Below are 20,804 nucleotides of genomic sequence, written 5' to 3'. Positions count from 1 at the left end.
GCATAGGGACATCTGGTGAGTATGATTTATCAGTTGTATGGTTCAAATTACCCAAAATGTTGGTCATTCTCAACAATCGTCATGACATCAAGATATCTTCCCCCATCAAGAGGATGAGCTAAAAATCCCTCATTGTAATCAATGGCTCTGATTCTCTTAAACCTTGCCGGAGTGGTAGAAGTAACTAGATCAAAGATTGGACCTATTCATGATCAAGTGATGGACCATGGAATGTGGCAACTAGACCTGACAAATGGGTCATTCGGGTCGGGTCTGGGTCGGATCACTTTCGGATTGTTTTGGGTCAGCGAACATTCGGGTCAGGTCGGGTCAATTTGGGTTAACTTTGGGTCAAGTCCGGTTCGGGTCAATTTTCGGGTTGGGTATGTTCAGATCGGGTCATTTTTGGGTCAAGTATATTCGGGTCATATTCGGGTCAGGTCAAATCCGGTCGGGACATGTTCGGGTTGTTTCTTTTGTGGATCAAGCTCAAATCAACAATTTTATAGAGAACATATTTTAGTTTATGAGCTTAGCTACGGTTGAAAATGAACAATTTTCGTTATTTTTAGCACAAGACATTTTTTGTTCAATTATAAGGTAATTTAGTTCGGGGCATTTCTGGTATTGGGTTTGTTTGGGTCAATATCGGGTCTGTTCGGGTTAATTTCGGGTATCGGGTCGCCATTTGGGTCAAACACATTGGGTCAATTTCGGGTCGGGTCAACTTGGGGTAGGGTCAGTTCGGGTGTCGGGTCAAGATCGGGTCAACTCCATTGTCGGGTCAGGATCGGGTCGGGTCGTATCAATTTCGGGTTTTTGGGTCATTTTCGGGTAATGGGTTAGGTCATTCGAGTCGGGTCAACAGGTCTGAGTCAGGATTGCGAGGTATAGTGGCAACTGATAGTCTCTCTTTGCTACTCCGTAGCATTCACTACAGTGCGATGTAACATTCCGTAGCATTCACTACAGTGCGATGTAACACACTTTTCTATATTTCAATAATTCAATTGCTCATGATCTGCATTGTACATTCAGTATAAGACTTAGTTTAAAGTTAATGAGCTTTTTCATGGTATTACTCATTCATCGATGCAAGGGGAACTTGTTACTTGCAAATTTACGTACCTCTAGCACATCCCCGGCACTCATTACAAAGACATTTGATAAGGGCTTGATTGACACACAGTTGTTATCTTTCATGATCTGGAGGCCTTCCACATCGTTAACCTCAAGAAGGATTGTGATGAGAGAAATTGAATCACTGTGAGGCGTTAAGCCGATCACCTTATCAAGTTGCGGACAAGGAGGATAATAGTTCATTCTCATCGATTGATGTCCTCTGAACACATTGCTTTTGAGATCATTGTCTATATTTAGAGCTTTTGCCGGATAATCAAGTATCTTCCTAACAAGCTTTTGTAATTCAGCCGAGTAATTTTCCAGTGTCTCTATATGTTAGTAATAGTAGTAAACTAGTAATTAGACCCGTACATGAAGATATTATAAACAAGGGAAAAAAAGACCCATAATGAAATGGAATGACATGAAATTAGATATGGCTGAAATTGATTACGTACAGAACCAAATAACTCCTCCCTACCGGAATCAGCATTTGTTAAATAACTCCCTCCGTTCTTAATTACTTGACCCGTTTTGACTTTTACACTATTTACCATCCCTCTTTTGACCTTATTTTGTGAATAATATATAAGAAAATATATATTCATGTATGATTTTTTGGACTCATCTCAATAAGTACTATCATAATATTTAACTTTTACAATTTTTACTTATGGAGAATTTAAGTTATTGATCGTTAAAAGTTTTGCATTGGCAAGCGTGATAAAATAAACATGTCAAGTAAAAAAGAACAAAGGAAGTAATACCTTCCTATATTTCTCTCTACTATGTTATTTTTAATTTTTTTTTTCTTGCCTTGTGGAACCCACATGATTACTATTCATCTTTAAAAATGCTTGAGCTATGAGCAATTTTCATTTTGCTCATGAGCATTTTTGCTTTTACTCATTGATGTAAGTCATTTTTGTTTTAATTTCACCAAAAGTTTTGCTCATAAGCATGTTTTTGCTCATTATTGAAAATGCTCTAAGCAAGATTATCTCTATCCCTTATTATAACCCCAACTAAACCAATAAATAAGGCTGAGCAGTGAGTTACATATAATATTGCTCGCTTTGTTTCTTATTGTTTGCTTCATTTACTTCATTGCAATTTCCAAAGAACATGCTTAACCATCAACATCTTTGATAACGTATAAAATTACAAAATGTTCAAGAGAATCTAAGAATGGTACTTTACAATGATAGTTAGAATTGACAAATAGAAACAAATGGATAATGTACTTAATTTGTACTTTCTCCGTTCTTTATTACTTGACCCGCTTTGACTTTTACACTATTCACCACCCCTTCTTTGACCGTCTTTTGTGAATAATATGTAAGGAAAAATATATTCATGTATGATCTTTTTGAATTCGTCTCAATAAATACTATCATAATATATAACTTTTATAATTTTTACTTATGGAGAATTTAAGTTATTAATCCATAAAGTTTTGCATTGACAAGCGTGATAAAAGAAACAGGTCAAGTAAAAAAGAACAGAGGAAGTACAAAACAAAATAAGATGAGCCTACACTAGTTGGATGTACGATGTTGGGCTCTATTATCTTAGCAAGCCTCACATAATCAGCCTACACGAAAAGACTGTCTTGTTACAGCCTAATTTTGGCTCGGTTCAACCTATTATCATCTATACCCTTTTTTATTTTTTTTTGAGGAATTATGTCAACTCTACTTGGATGTTCTTTAACATACTATATTACACAAGAGTATCTCTCCAAAATATATATATATATATATATATATATATATATATATATATATATATATATATATATATATATATATATATATATATATATATATATATATATGAGAAGGGTCTTATAATGAAAAGGATGAGAAATAATCTAGTGTGTTCAATTAGATAGATCTAATGGTTCTTATTACATGATTCATTAATGGCAAAACTGTAAATAATATGTAAAAGCTTTTCCACAAATTCCTCTTCTCCTTCCCGTTCCCATTCCTCCATGTTCTTCACTGTTTTTTCCTTTTTTTTTTTTTCTGTCAAAGTTCAACAGAAGCTTGAATTTTCCCCTATTCTCTCTCTCTCTCCTCCATGGTCATCTCTTTCCCCCACCTTCTCTTTCTCTTTCTTTGTCTCTCCTCCATGATCATCTCTTTTCCCACCTTTTGACTCCCAAATTTGAAAAGAATTTTCATGATTGCAATAAGGGAGTCGTGGAGTTGTTTGAGTATAAGAGATGAAAGCAAAGCTTAAAAATTAAATATGCAAATTTGAAAAACCTATATATGTTATGAAATATATAGAAATTAGAGGATTAAGAGAAGAAGGTAATAAGAGAAGTATTACTACTTGTATGTATTACTCTTGGTAATATTTTTTTTTGTGTACATCATACAAGTGAAATTGCATGGTTATTTATAGTAGTAAGAATTACTATTACATTGTGGGCTATAACCTTAGCGGGTGGCAATTAGGGTTGGCTACTACATTAAATGCAATGAAGAAATTGGACTGTGGACATTCACACCTTGACTAAATTAATTAACTCTTAACACTCCCCCTTGAATGTCCATACAAAATAGGGTATATATTGCCTCGTTAAAACCTTGCTAGGTAAAACCCTTTAGGATAAAAGCCATAGCTAAGGGAAAAGAGTACAACAATATATTACTATATGCTTTAGTGTACTGCCTCATTAAAAACCTTGTCAGGAAAAACCCATTGGGATAAAAACCTGATCGAAGGAAAAAAGAGTGTAGTGCATATAATGCTCCCCCTGATTTTAACATAGTTTATGAAGATGACGCATTCCAATCTTGTGGACCAACTGCTCAACACTCTTCGAAGGTAGGGACTTTGTAAACAAGTCTGCAAGATTATCAGATGATTGGATCTGTTGGACATTTATCTTCCCTTCCTTTTGCAAATCGTGTGTAAAGAACAGTTTTGGGGATATATGTTTAGTCCTATCACCTTTGATATATCCTTCAGTTACTTGTGCGATGCATGCAGTATTGTCTTCGTAAATGATGGTTGGACTTTCAGTTACTTCTTTTATCCCACATTCTTCTTGGATATTATCGATAATTGACCTTAGCCATACACACTCGCGTCCTGCTTCATAAAGGGGAATCAACTCAGCATGATTTGATGAAGTCGCAGTCAAGGTCTGCTTTGTTGATTTCCAAGATATTGCAGTTCCACCATAGGTGAACAGATATCCAGTTTGTGACTTGGCATTTTGTTGGTCTGATAGATATCTAGCATCTGCATATCTGATGAGGGTGGCATCTTGCCTTGATTGATAAAGCAAACCAAGATCTTTCGTTCCTCGTAGATATCGTAGTAAGTGTCTTACTCCTTTCCAGTGTCTCTTCGTTGGTGCGTTGCTAAACCTGGCTAACAAATTCACATAAAAGGCTATATCGGGTCTAGTATTGTTAGCTAGATACATTAGAGCCCCAATTGCACTCAGATATGGTACTTCAGGACCAAGGACATCTTCGTTTTCCTCTCGAGGTCTAAATGGATCATATTTCATAGTCAAAGACCAAACAATCATCGGGGTGTTTGTTGGGGTCGCTTTGTCCATGAAAAAACGTTTTAACACTCTTTCAGTGTAGTTAGACTGATGGACAAAAATACCATCATTTGAGTGCTCAATTTGCAATCCAAGACAAAATTTAGTTTGTCCAAGGTCTTTCATCTCAAATTCTTTCATCAAGTACTTTGCAGTTCTTTCATGTTCATTCGGAGTTCCAATAATATTTAAGTCATCAACATAAACCGCAACAATTGCAAATCCTGATTGTGATCTCTTAATGAAAACACAAGGACTGATTTGATTATTCTTGAACCCTCCTTTCATAAGGTATTCACTTAGACGATTATACCACATCCTTCCAGACTGTTTCAATCCATAAAGTGACCTTTTTAATTTTATGGAAAGTAAATGTCTAGGCTTGTGGTTTTCTGGTAATTTTAGTCCATCTGGGACTTTCATATAAATGTCTGTATCGAGTGACCCATATAAATATGCGGTCACTACATCCATCAATCTCATCTTTAGTCCTTCTGAGACTGTCAAGCTTACCAGAAATCTTAACGTAGTTTCATCAACTACGGGAGAATATGTCTCCTCATAATCAATCCCTGGAATTTGAGAAAAACCTTGGGCTACAAGTCTTGCCTTGTATCTAACAATTTCATTTTTCTCATTTCGTTTTCTCATAAATACCCACTTGTATCCAACTGGCTTTACACCTTCTGATGTAAGGGTTATTTTGCCAAACACTTCTCATTTTTCGAGTGACTTTAACTCTGTTTGCATTGCCTCTTTCCATTTTGGCCAATCATGCCTGCAACGACATTCTTCCACTGTTCTTGGTTCACTATCATTTTCGTCAGATGCCATTTCAATTGCAATGAAATATGCAAATATTTCATTTACGATAACATCATTTCTATTCCAATAATTCCTGGTAGAAACAAAATTTATTGAAGTTTCATTGTTATCGATGTCATGGTCATCTTGTTCATCCTCTTTCGGATTATCATCTTTTTCTTTATTCTCATCTGTATTTTGTCTTTCTTGACCTTCCGGAAGGGGAATGTTGTTGATCTCACCAGGTCTTTTTAGTTTTCTTGGTTTAGAGTCTTTTGAACCAAGTGGTCTTCCACGCTTTTGGCGTGCTAGAGATTCATTTTCAATGATCTTATCACCAGATGGAATTTCAATTCGTGCAGGGGCATTTTCAGCTGGTATATGTGATTTTGTCACTTTCTTTGTATCTATAAATGCATCAGGCAGCTAATTTGCAATGCTTTGTAAATGAAAAATTTTCTGAACTTCTTGTTCACACATATTTGTTCGTGGATCAAACATTGACAATTGTGTTGCATTCCAAATGATTTCTATTTCTTTCTTTCGTGGGTCCACTTTCTCTCCCCCTAAGGCTGGGAATACTGTCTCATTGAAATGACAGTCGGCAAATCTAGCCGTAAATAAATCACCGGTCATTGGTTCAAGATATTTAATTATGGAGGGTGATTCAAACCCAACATAAATTCCCAACCTTCTTTGTGGACCCATCTTTGTTCGTTGGGGTGGAGCAATAGGAACATACACCGCACAACCAAAATTTTTTACATGTGAGACATTAGGTTCTCGACCAAAAACTAATTGTAGTGGTGAGAACTTATGATAAGAAGTTGGTCTCAATCTAATTAGAGTTGCTGCATGTATTATTGCATGACCCCAAGCAGATGAAGGCAATTTTGATCTCATCAATAATGGCCTTGCAATCAATTGTAGTCTCTTAATTAATGACTCAGCGAGTCCATTTTGTGTATAAACATGAGCTACTGGATGTTCTACAACAATTCCAATCGACATACAATAATCATTAAATGTTTGGGATGTAAATTCCCCAGCATTGTCAAGCCTTATTCTTTTTATTGTATGGTCTGGAAATTGTGCTCTTAATTTAATAATTTGAGCAAGAAGTTTTGCAAAAGCAACATTTCTACTGGATAAGAGACTTACATGTGACCATCGAGTTGAGGCATCAATTAATACCATAAAATATCGGAATGGTCCACATGCAGGATTAATTGGTCCACAAATGTCTCCTTGAATCCTCTCTAAAAATGTTGGAGATTCAGTAGCAATTTTGTTCATAGATGGCCTTATTATTAATTTGCCAAGTGAACATGCAGAGCATGTTTACTCATCCGATCGAGGGATTTTAACATTCCTAACTGAATGTCCTACTGAATTTGCTATAATCTTGTGCATCATTCTTGTACCAGGATGACCCAAACGATCATGCCATAAAGTTAGCAGATTCTTTTATCTAACTTCTGGATAGATATCGAATTTATTTCAACTGGTCGTATATCTATATGATATAACCCTGAAGAATATGCTGACAATTTCTCATACACATGTTTCTTGCCATGTTTTTCTGTCGTGAGGCATAAATATTCCTTTTGATCCATTATCATTGTTTCTAAATGAAAACCATTTTGACGCACATCTTTAAAGCTTATAATATTTCTTCGAGATTTACTTGAATATAAAGCGTCATTAATGATTAATTTTGTTCCATTTGGGAGTATTATGCAAGCTTTTCCAGAACCTTCTATTAGCTTGGCTGACTCAGAAATGGTATTAACATTTGCTTGAAACAATTTTAACTTTAAAAAATATTTTCTATCCTTCAAAATAGTGTGTGTTGTTCCACTGTCCAAAAGGCATTGAAATTTGGAACCAACTTCGGGCAGATCTATACCTTCATAAAATAATAAGTATAAGATTAGTTTAAGATAATTAAACTGGACTTACTTTATTAATGATGAAAAATTAAAAGTACATAACTTGAACATGAAAAACATAAAGAAGAGTACATAAAGAAAACATAATACATATCATAGTAATTGATGGATTATCTAAACATGATTATTCTCTCCAAAGATAAATTCACCACCAGCTTCACCATTGTCTATGAGGAAATCAGACACATCAAAGCTAGTTCCAGGGACATTTTCTTCATTAACGTAATTTGCTTCGGCATGTTTTTCTTTCCCTTTAATGGAATCCTGGTATAGTTCTACTAGATGTTTGGCCGTACGACAAGTACGTCCCCAATGTCCAGTCATGCCACATCTGTAACATGTGTCTTTTCCTTTTGTGGTGGCTTGATTTTTGTTTCCTTGTTGATGCCCCCTTTGAGTGTTGTTTTTAGGGGGGAAATGACCTCTACCACGGCCATGACCACGTCCACGGCCACGTCCGCGGAAATTTCCACAACCTTTGCCACGATTATTATGTTTTCCACGTCCACCTCTATGAGCAACATTTGTTTCGGGTGGATTTGAGCTTTCTACAGCATTTGTTTCATTGAATGCTTGAGACCCAGTTGGTCTTAGGTTGTGATTCTTCAACAGAAGATCATTATTCTTTTCAGCAACCAATAATGTAGAAATAAGCTCAGAATATTTTGCAAAACCTCTTTCACGGTGTTGCTGTTGCAATACAATGTTGTTAGCATGGAATGTAGAGAGTGTTTTCTCTATCATTTGCACTTCAGTGACTGGTTGATCACAATATCTCAATATTGATACAATTTTATATAGTGATGAATTATAATCACTGACAGATTTAAAGTCCTGAAATCTCAGATTTGTCCAACTTAAACTGTGCTGAAGGAAGGAGTACCCTTTTGTGGTGATCATACCTTCCTTTCAGGCTATCCCATAGTTCCTTGGGATTTTCCACCATTAAATACTTAGTTTTTAAACTGTTATGTAAATGATGCCTTAAGAGAACTATAACTTTTGCTTTCTCTTGATCAGTAGGAACTTTAACTTGAGTAGGGGCATCTTTTTCGTTTCCTGGGATGGTAATTTCTTTGATTGTATGTTCCAATCCCTGAGCCTTTAAATTCATTTGGGCATCAACTGTCCATTCAAGATAATTATGTCCGGACAAGTCTAATACGTCAAATTGTCTTTTCATCAAGTCTCCCATTTTAACTACAATCAAATAGATAATTATTATTAAGTCAATTAAGTAAGTGACAATTAAAGTAATCAAATTATAATCATAATAATAAGCCATTTTAAAACATATTTTTCTTCTCCCCCTTGGGTTATTATTATGATTTACATAAAGTTAAGCTAAAATAAAATATGATAATTACGTTTGTTAAACAATAACATCAACAATAATAACAATAACAATGATAATAATAACAATAACTACTACTACTATTACTACATCACCGACAACAACAACAACAACAACAACAACAACAATAATAATAATAATAATAATAATTATACTAATAATGACATACATTAATGATAAGACAAAAGGAACATTTACCTAGAAGACAAAAAAAAAACTTGAAGTACTACGGAGACTACATGCATTAATTCCCTTTGTCGAAAAAACAAGCGCTACTTATGTAAAATGATGAAAATCATCATTGCCATTAATAAAACTACTAGGGCCATAATTAAAACTAAGTATAGTTTTAATTTCCTTAAATCTTCTTCAAAGGTAAAGGGATGTGGTGGTTGTCGGTTGTCAACGGGGAACATGGTGTGTGGCCGGAGTGAATGGAGGAAGAAGAAGAGGAGATAATTTGGGTAAAGTTTAAGGAGGGAATAAGGTTTGTATGGTGAAATAAGGGGGGTGTAATCCGATTTTTATAGGTGGGTAAATTATCCGTTTCAGCTTTACACAACTGTAAAAAAAATCATACAATGTTCTAGTAGACTGGTAAAAAAAAAAATCGTAATCAAACTATTAATATTTACAAACGTAAATAAGTATCACACTGGGATGCAAGTCGTAGTGGTCCGAAAACCCTAATCTATTCATGAGGTCAAGGGTTCAAAAACTGAAAGAAACATAAAAAGTGTGTAATCTAAAAATTAAATAAATATAAAGGCTGCATCATTTTTTTTATTTTAGTAATTATGCACAAATAAGTAAGTATGAACATGATTTGTGTGACCATGAAATTTACTCTATTACCATGATATAACAAATATTTCCACATGCAAAAGTAATTATATATTACTTTCTATAACCATGCATGAGAGTTACCAAACTAAATATCATAAATAAATTATGTATTGATATCCTCATTTTTATCAACATGGCTAATTATGTAGAGTAATTTTGTGGAGAAATATATTGTGAGTTTCTGGTATAGAGGATCCCGTATGGGCAACTGTAGAGCATACTCCTCAAAATATATTTTGTGAAAGAAATTGAATCTTTGTAAAAATTGGATAATCGGTATAAGTATACCTGATTGAAGATGGAGCTGTTACCATATTATGAAATATATAGAAATTAGAGGATTAAGAGAAGAAGGTAATAAGAGAAGTATTACTACTTGTATGTATTACTCTGGGTAATATTTTTTTTTGTGTACATCATACAAGTGAAATTGCATGGTTATTTATAGTAGTAAGAATTACTATTATATTGTGGGCTATAACCTTAGAGGGTGGCAATTAGGGTTGGCTACTACATTAAATGCAATGAAGGAATTGGAGTGTGGAAATTCACACCTTGATGAAATTAATTAACTCTTAACAATGTATGCATAATTCGTGTACAGAATGTGCATTATTTTTGTAAAAAATGTGCATATTATTTAAAGGAAATGTGCAGATCCTTCCTACTAAAGTTGCATATTTTAACTAAATTTGTATCCTACGAGTATTAAATATTCTCTAGATGAAAAAGGTATATCTATATATTATATAAACACCAGCTAATTAGAACTTCAAATAAGCTGTAATGGAGGAGAGAGAAAGAGTTCATTGTAGTGAGAGGAATAATGAAAGTACGTATTAAAAAAATTGTGCATAATTTTGAATTAAGTTTGCATAACTTTTAAAACTTCAACTAAATAAGTTTTAATGGAGGAGAGAAAGAGTTTTAAGGTGAAGAGGGAAAATGAAAATAAAAGTGAATGTGCATTGTTTTTTAATTAAATGTGCATAAATCTTCTATATATTATACTAAAAGACAAGCGCCTCAATGTGAGGATGAAAAATGTCACTCTCTCATTGGCTTATCTTATGTATAAAATATATCTATATAATTACTGTTTACATATTCAAGCATAGTTATTTTTGTTAAACTTCAAACAATAAAAGCAAGTTTCTATACATGCATAAGATTTTCATGATTTCCTAACATAAATATTGATTTAATTTTTTTCATAATAAATATATACTTTCCAGTACTACAAATAATCCATAAAGTCTTTCCAATCTTTATTTATAGTCAAGTTAAAAAATAATAACTAATTTGAAGCAATATGATTAAAGTGGATAATTAAGGAAACGAATATTTCGTATTTTGAAAGGCTAATATTTTTTTTAAATGAAAATTAAATAAAATCGATAGAATTTAGTTTGACGTCAATTATAAAATCAATGCAAACATTTAAAAAAAATCAGATTTACAATAAATATTGTGCACCTATTATAAAAGTTACCCTGTAATGAATGAAAGTTATTTATGCTTTATTGATAAAAGTTACCCAAAATAGCCTACAAGTTATCCTAAATTCAATTCAAGTAATCGGATGAATACAAAAGTTTTTGATAAAGATATAAAATAGTGTAAAAATTACTTTTATCGTTTGTTGTACTCCTTGACAAATACTGAATGCTGAGCCGAAGTATTGTCTTGGAAAAAAAATACATAATCTTGAACATAAATTTAATTTTAATCGGCCTTTCATTTTCTATACAATGCCTTTTACAATGATCTTTTGTTTTTTCTTGCAAAAAAAAAAAAAAAAAAAAAAAAAAAAACAACTGAACCAATAACCAATCTAAACAAGAAGAATAAAAGTTAAATTGAATTAGACATTTGACGGAAAAGGGACAGATATAAAATTTATTATAACTATTACTCATGTTTTAAATTGTAATATTCGTAATAACAATGCTATTACTTATGAATTTTTTTTAAAAAACTAACATTTTAATTTAAAAATCGTGCATTGCTCATGTACTAGATATACAACAATCATGTGCAATAATTTATGTTGTTTTATACATAATAATACTTTTAACTATAATAGCATGTGTATATAATATAATATTTTTTATAATATAAAAAAGTATATGTATATAATATAATATTTTATAACATGTGTCCTCCATACCAAGTGTAGTCCCAATCACCACTACACCAATTGGTTGTTGGTGTAGTGGTGACTGAGACTACACTAGGTAGGGAGGACCTGTGTTCGCTCCCCTGCAACAACAATCGGAAGGGGCATGAAACCTAATAAGCTAGAACTGATTCTCAAATCTAGATTAGCCCAAAGGGTGAACCGGATATAACACCCAAAACTCAATGCACATATGACGGGAATTAACTTATCCTTTATCTATCTTATACAAAACTCCAAAGTCTAAATTTTTTTTCAAAATATAATAATAACATTTGTAAATTTTTGTTAATATGAAAGATATAAACCTACCAAAATGTATATATAGTTAAATTTTTTAATAACTTATATCGAATGCATAGTTTTATTAAAATTATTTGCATGTAATCATTAAATGTATTGGATGTTGTGTAGCTATGCAATGTCCAAAATTTTAGTTGAGCGACTTTGATTTAGTGATTGTACGGTAAAAAGATATTAACTTCGATCTTGAAACCTAATAGTTTAATAAATTCTAAATAGAAAAATTAAAACAAAAGGAAATGAAAATAGTAAATGGCTTTAAATATTGAAATAAACATAACCTTTTAAATCAATTTAGCGAATTCAAGAGACAAGGCTTCTAAAATTAAATGGGGGAAAATATATGTAAAAAGAACATTTTTAGATATATAAATGTCCATGCACTATTATAAGAGTTTTGTTAACCTTTTTATAATTAAGGTAGGGATAAATCTTAGTAATATATACTCCGTATATTTTATATATATATATATATATATATATATATATATATATATAAAATTATCAGTATCCATACCTATATACGAAGTATTTGTGTTGTATACTATATTTAATTAGCTATTGGTTATATATGTGACTATTATATAATATATAGTTTTTGGCACAATGGTTAACTTAGGAAAATATATGTTCTGGTAGGTCAAATATAAGGTTATTATTGTGTCTATAGATTTAATGAGTGCGACGGGTAAATAAAACATGTATATATTAGATTGATTGTAGCTACTGATACGGATGATATGATAAGAAAATTTTAGTTTTTTCTCAACAGGAGATATAAATAAATTAGTCCACTTCTTATATAGCTATGTGGAGTATTATTCAATTATTTTTCAATTAATAAAATAACATTATAAAAAATTAAAAGAAATTTAAATAACATAAAATACTATTTAAATAACGTTCCTTTAATTTTTTTTATTGACCATTTGTAACCAAGTCCTTTAATAGTAAATGAATTACCTTTTTTTTTTCCGACGGGTTTAATAATTTGATTTATTAAATAACGTTCCTTTAATAGTAAATGAATACTAAATGTGCATATTTTTTGTGCTGAATGAGCATTGGATCCCAACCATATATATATATATATATATATATATATATATATATATATATATATATATATATATATATAAAGTGGCGGATCTTGACACTTTTTCTTAGGGGGGCCAAATTACCTTAATTTTATTAATTATACAAACACCATGACATATATATATAGTAAATATATTATTACCTTAATATGAGTATTAATTATTATACAAATACCATTAAAAAAATCATTGATATAATTCTATTTCAATAAGAAACTAAAGGTATTTTTTATTATGACTAATAAATAAAAATCAAATAACTGCTAAGTTCAAAAGCTAAGACTCAAGTTTGAGACAACAAAAAAATTAAAGAGGAAATAATAATATAGAGCATTTGGATAGAAATAATCTATAGAATAACAAAAAGATATAGTACAATACTTGGAATTGAAAGGGTAATATTGTAATTATGTAGTTCAATTTGCAGCTAGTAGTGAATCACATGGGCTTAATTTGAAAGAAAAGTTAACAATTATTAAAGCTTAATAATACCGATTAACATGTAAATTGGTCATAGATTCTCACACGTAATAATTCCCAATCAAAGAAAATGTATCTATTGTTTATATGTGACTCTAACCTTCATGAAGTTGAAAATAAAAATAGAATACCTGCATGAAAGAGGTAGCATGGAAAACAAGTAAGGTGGTTAAGTAAGACATGTCACCCCAATCCAACTTTTGGTCATCTGATACAACAATGACATGTCCAAACCCTTCTATGTCTGTTGGAGTTTGTCAATACTTTTTCTTTTCATGCAGTGGAAGATTGAATGATTTTTCAGTCTCTAGATGATTATTATTATTATTACTATTATTATTATTATTGTTATTATTATTATTATTGTTATCGTTATTATTATTGTTATTATTATTCCGAATTAATTCTTTATCATCAAGAATATGTTTATCTACCTTATACTTACCTTTCAGGTATTCCGAAATATCTCCCTCCCCTATCAGATCCCGAAATCTGCGCGAACATTGAGAATAAACATTTTCTTCATTAAATGTTAGCGTTTGATTTTCAATAGATTCCTGAATCTCCTTTAAAGATTCAAGATCGGAATGATCTATTATATCACGTTTTGTCACTAGCTTTTTGTACACTGCATTTTTAGCAGCTCTTATAAACAATGATTTCTTAACATCACTACGAATTGTAACACCATTATCACGGAATAAGAATTCATTGTTTACTTCATTACTATCAAATAAACTATCATCATGAATAGCATCGGATAGAATCTTTCTTAATATATAAAACAAAAACATACACGCTGACCCCTGATTTGATTCTCCGCATCTATCGGGCAAAGAATCATCGCATTCCCTCCTATTTTCGTAGTAAAACATCACCCTAGACTGGTAGATTATAACCCTACTGGAAGTAAAAAAAGAAGATGGTTATAGTATAGACTATAGACCATTACACGAAAAATATCCTCTCTCATTATTATTATTATTATTATTATTTTTTGAGGCAATATTATTATTATTATTATTATTATTATTATTATTATTATTATTATTATTATTATTTTTACCACTGAAGAGCTGACACCATGATTTATGAGCTGCATTTACATTTATATCTTTGTATAAGAACTCTAGTTTAGCATACTAACACTAGCTAATAAATTTTGAGTACATTATTTGAAAGATGAAACAATAATAAAATATCTAACAATAATAGTTATGTATAAAACTTGAAAGATAGTGATGATCAAAAGTAATTTCCTTATCACTATGTGAAAAAAGGCCTTTGGCAGCGGTTCAAACCCGGTCTAAGGCACCGGTTTGAACCGCTGCCTATGTGAGGGGTGCCAAAAACCAACTTTTTGGCACCGGTTCAAAACCGGTGCCATAGGGTAAAATAGGCACCGGTTAACCAGTGCTATATGCCCAATTAGGCACCGGTTAACCGGTGCCTTATAATGCTCTCCCGCCAATCTTTTTTTTGGTGGTAGATAGTTTAGGCACCGGTGCTGCCTAACCGGTGCCTATTCACCAAATTTTTTTTTTTGTTTTTTTTTTCCAATTTTCGTGCAATACTATTTAAAAAAAAACCTGTTTCCAGCAATAATAATAACCTGTAATTCCTACAACTATATAAAATATAATAATTAATAATATTATTATTATAATAACTAATATTAATAATATTATTAATTATTACAATAAGATACAAAAATAATATTAAAAACAAGAATTAAATTATATATATAGATATAAATATTCCCAAACGCAATGCAAAAAAAAAATTTGCTTACATATACAAATAATAGTAAGTACAAATATAATGAATAATAAGTTATATAGTTCAAAAGTTAACATAAATAATTTACAATTACAATGCCATTTACATGTTGAAGGTGATAAAAGACGCCAACATGTCACGAACTTCATTAAGCTCCTTGATTGTCATTGGACCATCCTTTTAGACCTTGCAAAACTTGAAATACAAAAACATTATTTTAAAAATAATTAATTAGGCAAAACAATATGTATTTTATCAAATATTACCTATATGACTTCTATGTAGCCCATTTCCTACATTACTTATCAAATAAACTATTTTTTTCTCATAACATGTCAATGTTGGGTAGTTGTATGTGTGTAAGCCCTAAAATTGTATAGGAGAGCATTTTATTAAGGTTTATGACGCTTTTTACTCAAAATGGCCTGAATATGGCCTACATGACTTTACTTTGACCATTTCCTACATTTCTTATTAAATGAACTTTATTTATCTCATAACATGTCAATATTATCTAGTTATAGGTGTATAAGGAAAGAAATCACATCAAAAGAGCATATTAACACAAAATGGCCCTAATATAACCCATATGACTTCTATTCAGCCCATTTTCTACCTTTCTTGTGAAATAGCCTTTTTTTCTCATAAAATGTCATTATTGGGTAATATTAGGTGTCTAAGGCTAGAAATCACATCAATATAGCATTTCAATAAGTTTAACAACACATTTTACTCAACATGGCCCAAATAGGGCCTATATGACTTCTATGTAGCCCATTTTCTACTTCTATGTAGCCCATTTTCTACATTACTTATCAAATGAACTATTTATTTCTCATAACATGTCAATTTTAGGTAGTTTTATGTGTGTAAGTCCTAAAATTGTATAGGGGATCATTTTATTAAGGTTTATGACGCTTTTTACTCAAAATATGCCCGAATATGGCCTATATGACTTTACTTTGCCCATTTCCTACATTTCTTATTAAATGAACTTTATTTATCTCATAACATGTCAATATTATCTAGTTATAGGTGTATAAGGAAAGAAATCACATCAAAAGAGCATATTAACACAAAATGGCCCTAATATGGCCCATATGACTTCTATTCAACCCATTTTCTACCTTTCTTGTGAAATAGCCTTTTTGTTTCTCATAACATGCCATTTTTAGGTAATATTAGGTGTCTAAGGCGTGAAATCACATCAATATAGCATTTCAATAAGTTTTAGGACTTACCTCATCAAGCTGTTGAGTGTCCGTACAATGAGTCACAATGTCAAGCATGAATCTCATCACATACAAAGCACAATCAAGTCCATTCTCTTGTTGTGCGCACTAGCATATGACAAACAAATCACATCAGTGAAACATGCAAAGGAAATGAGCAAATATTTACTAAAATAGATTTTCAAGATAATCACAATGTCATGTAAATTACCAACGGTGACTTCCATGTTGGACCCTTTGGAGCACGACAATGTAGCTTCTTCATAACACTGTAGTAAAAAAAAAGTACATTCAAATTTGATTAGTCGTATGATTACTAAATTAGTTATTATTAGAAATAATCATCACTAGGTTGCTATATATATTTACTTTTGCAATATAGACTTCACGAGCCACTTCTCCGATGATCGAGCTGAATCAAGGTGATAAATTGTGTTAGTGGAATTACAAATCACCATGAGGCTCCAATGCTCCCTACATAAGTTCACAATAGACAAGGTAATTAATATTTAGGAGTCAACATATAATGAGGCCAAATCGATTGAATTTGACATGGTTAGACTTACTCTCTATAACATGGGGCGAATATGAACTTGTCTCCCGCACACGCTGATTCCCTGATACTCTGTTCAACATAGTATAATACGTCATGGGGGTTGCCTATGATTCTAGTAGTGGATAACTGCTCGGGGCATAACCACCCAACTTTACAAGGAGAATCACTGTCAGTTAAGTGCTCCTGTAGTGCTCTGCGTGCATGAACATTGAATAATTTATCAGATGTAGGATAATCACCATCAATTTGAATAACTTGAAAAAAGTATAGATTATGTGGGCATTGAAGTACCTCATGAATGTTTGAATGATGGAAATGTTAAGCTTTGCACCACGTAGAAATTCCTTCACATCTTCTTTGCTGATCCGTGCAATTGCATCCTCATCATAGTGTAACATTGCCTTAGGAAGTGCAACTTCCATGGGATCGATCAAATGACAAGCACAGTTGTGAAGAAAGGTCATGTCAGCAAAGAGCGATTGAAGAACAATGTCTTCAACAAGTGGAGTAGGTGGCATGGGTGAACCTTTCGAAGAGTGCAACTTCGACGCTTGTTCACTCTTGGACCGTTGTTCACTTAGCTTCTTCTTAGGTTGATCTATTCTTTTAGGCTTCTCCACCCTCTTTCTCTTTGAAGTTTTGCTTCTATTCGAAATCTGAAATAGTTTGAGAAATAATAAGTTTCAACTGACAATCACTTATACATATGTAATTATGATATGGTTTGAGAATGTATAAGTTTATTAGTTGAGAAATGAAGAAAATAGGCAAGTGAGTAGCCATTTCGGCTCAAATGACCTTGATTTTGATGAATTGGACCCAAAACCTTAGATTTTAGCGATTTTAATGTAATTTCAAATGACAAACACTTATAAATATGTGATTATGAGTTGTTTTGAGATGCATGGAGTTTATAAGTTGAGAAATGAAGAAAATAGGCAAGTAAGTAGCCATTTCGGCTCGAATTGGCTTTATTTTGATGAAATGCGCCAAAAAAATTAGAACTTTGCTTCTTTTATGCAATTTCAACTCACAATCACTTATACATATGTAATTATGATATGGTTTGAGAATGTATAAGTTTATTAGTTGAGAAATGAATAAAATAGGCAAGTGAGTAGCCATTTCGGCTCAAATGACCTTGATTTTGATGAAATGATGAAAATTGCTTAAATTTTTTTTTTTTAAAAAAATATGCAACTTCCGCCGCACCGGGACACCCGAGGGAGCCGCCCCCGCTGCCGGAACAGCGAAGGCAGCCCGCGCCGAGGCTACAGCAGCCCCGACAGATGGGTGCCAAGGCTGTAGCAGCCACGACAGGTGGCTGCTAGTCTGCTGCAGCCTTGGCAACAACCTGCCTGGGCTGCTGCTGCCTCGACAGGTGGCTGCTATGGCTATAGCAGCACAGGCAGGTGCTGCCGAGGCTGCAGTAGCCATGGCAGCCTCCTGTCGAGGCAGCAGCAGCCCAGGCAGGCTGCTGCCGAGGGTGCAGCAGTTTGGCAGCCACCTACCGTGGCTACTACAGCCTTGGCAGCCACCTGTCGGGGCTGTTGTGGCCTCGGCGCGGGCTGCCTTTGCTGTTCCGGCAGCGAGGGTGGCTCCTTCGGGTGTCCCGGGGCGGCGGAACTTGCAAATTTTTTTTAAAAAAAAAATTTTGAGCCATTTGAAATCAACTTGGCGGACCTTGCATATTGTAAAAAAAAAAAAAAGTATTTGGCGGTTTTATTTTAAGAGTGTTTAACGGTTTAACACTGACAAAAATTGAGAACTAAATAATTTACCTCCTTATTAATCAACTTCACCAATGCACGTGGCCAATCAACGAAGCTACCTACAGCTTGCCAAAGCGTTGTTATCTCAACCTCCTCTATCGGTACGGGTAGTGGGATGTCTTCGAATCCCGCAACCACTGAATCGATCCCAACTGAGTAATGATGTGGCCCCGCCGTAGCATCCGTCGTCGGTTGGGCACTACCATACGCCACCCAACTCAACGCCGTACTATTTGCATGCCCCGGGGCTAGAAGTGCACATCGGGTGTCTTCCTACACAAGTATATATATAAAAAGAAGATTGTTAAATAGGACTTTTACAACAACATAGATAATATAACAAAATTCATTAAGGTAAAGGGTTACAAATCACCTGTGACTCTGGAAATTCATGCGGTGTTGAATATTCAAGCTCCCTCGAGTCCGCATGTGTAGGAGTAGGAACCTGCAACAGTACATCAATCATTGCACCTCAAATCTCAATTAACTCAGTATTTTAAAACTTTTAATAACCCAATTGATTTTACCTCAGGTGGCACATCTTCACCACGTATCTCATCTCCTCCATGTCTATCACCTTCTCCTTGTCCTTTTGGTTCTGAACATGAGTCGACCGGGGTACTCGTGAGGAACGGCAAAGTCGGTAAGTTCATCATCTTCGCCCAAGCATTCAATTCACCAACTAACTCGTTGCGTACTTGTTCCCTAATTGATGCCACCTTGGCATCCAACTCCCCCGGTGAGTTAACACTGGCTTGAGATCTACCAGATTTTGTGTATTCGGGACCCATCACCTTGTTCCATCCAAGCAATGACCCTCCCGAACCTACTACTCGTCCTGGATGGTATGGCCTTCCCAAAGCCATGGTGAAAGGGTCATTCTCCACACTTGGTTCAAATTTGCCCTCCACCATCTCTTGAGTGTGCTCAAGCTATAGCATAAGGAAAAATGAGGTCAGTAAAACAGTTAATGGTTTGTACAATGATTTAGATGCAAAAGTGACTTAATTTCAACAATTCATAGGTAACTTACAAGCTTATCCGCCAGTTTTTTGGCTTCCGGACCCTTGATGACCCATTTTCAGGTTTTCTTATCAAACGAATGGAGAGAACAAAAGAAATCACCGGCACGACTCACCAATGTAGTGATCGTGGAACTAGAGGGTTCCTTCGATTCCACTAGAAGCGTTTTAGGGTATAAACCCGAACCGACCCACTCAAGTCTCTTTTCACCAAAAGTCTTAGGACCCATATGATGGACGTATTCCTTCTTTTTACATTCGCTTTATTTTGCTCTCGAAGTTCCTACAAAACATAAAAATTTAGTCTCATTGCTACAAAAAGTGTCAAGCTATTATTCAATTGAGATCAGATTTACACAAACTTACAATGGCTTTCTTTTGAGTCTTCATTATAACGAACTCTTCCCAATCATCTTTTGACACGGTCGGCCATATTTGCCACGGAGACGGTCATCCTCTTCAGCATTCTTCTTCTTTGTTTGCACCTTCTTCTTCTTGTAGATCCACCGATTAGTCAACTTGGTCTTAAAGCCTCTGAATCTTTCCGCTAATAAAGATTCAAACACCCTTCTCTTCTCGGGATCATTAGGAATAGAAAACAGCCTCTACAAGCACAAATAATTAAAACCGATTATTAGTTTCTATTTAGTAACAACCATAAGGTTAAGGTATCTTAAATTGTCTAAATGTGCCAAAAACACACTTACCCTTGTATCATCCCAAAATGCTTGA

The 20,804-nt window shown here is 33.5% G+C and overlaps 1 pseudogene; it reads right to left on the bottom strand.

Moving 5' to 3' along the window:
• Positions 1–313: 313 nt before the first annotated feature.
• LOC110689535 lies at positions 314–19,841 on the bottom strand (annotated as a pseudogene).
• Between the last annotated feature and the right edge of the window lie 963 nt (positions 19,842–20,804).

This window comes from Chenopodium quinoa, unplaced genomic scaffold (assembly GCF_001683475.1).
Source record: "Chenopodium quinoa cultivar QQ74 unplaced genomic scaffold, ASM168347v1, whole genome shotgun sequence".
Lineage (NCBI taxonomy): Eukaryota > Viridiplantae > Streptophyta > Magnoliopsida > Caryophyllales > Amaranthaceae > Chenopodium > Chenopodium quinoa.
Note: the sequence above shows the minus strand (reverse complement) of the source record. Positions and strands in the feature narration are given on the sequence as shown.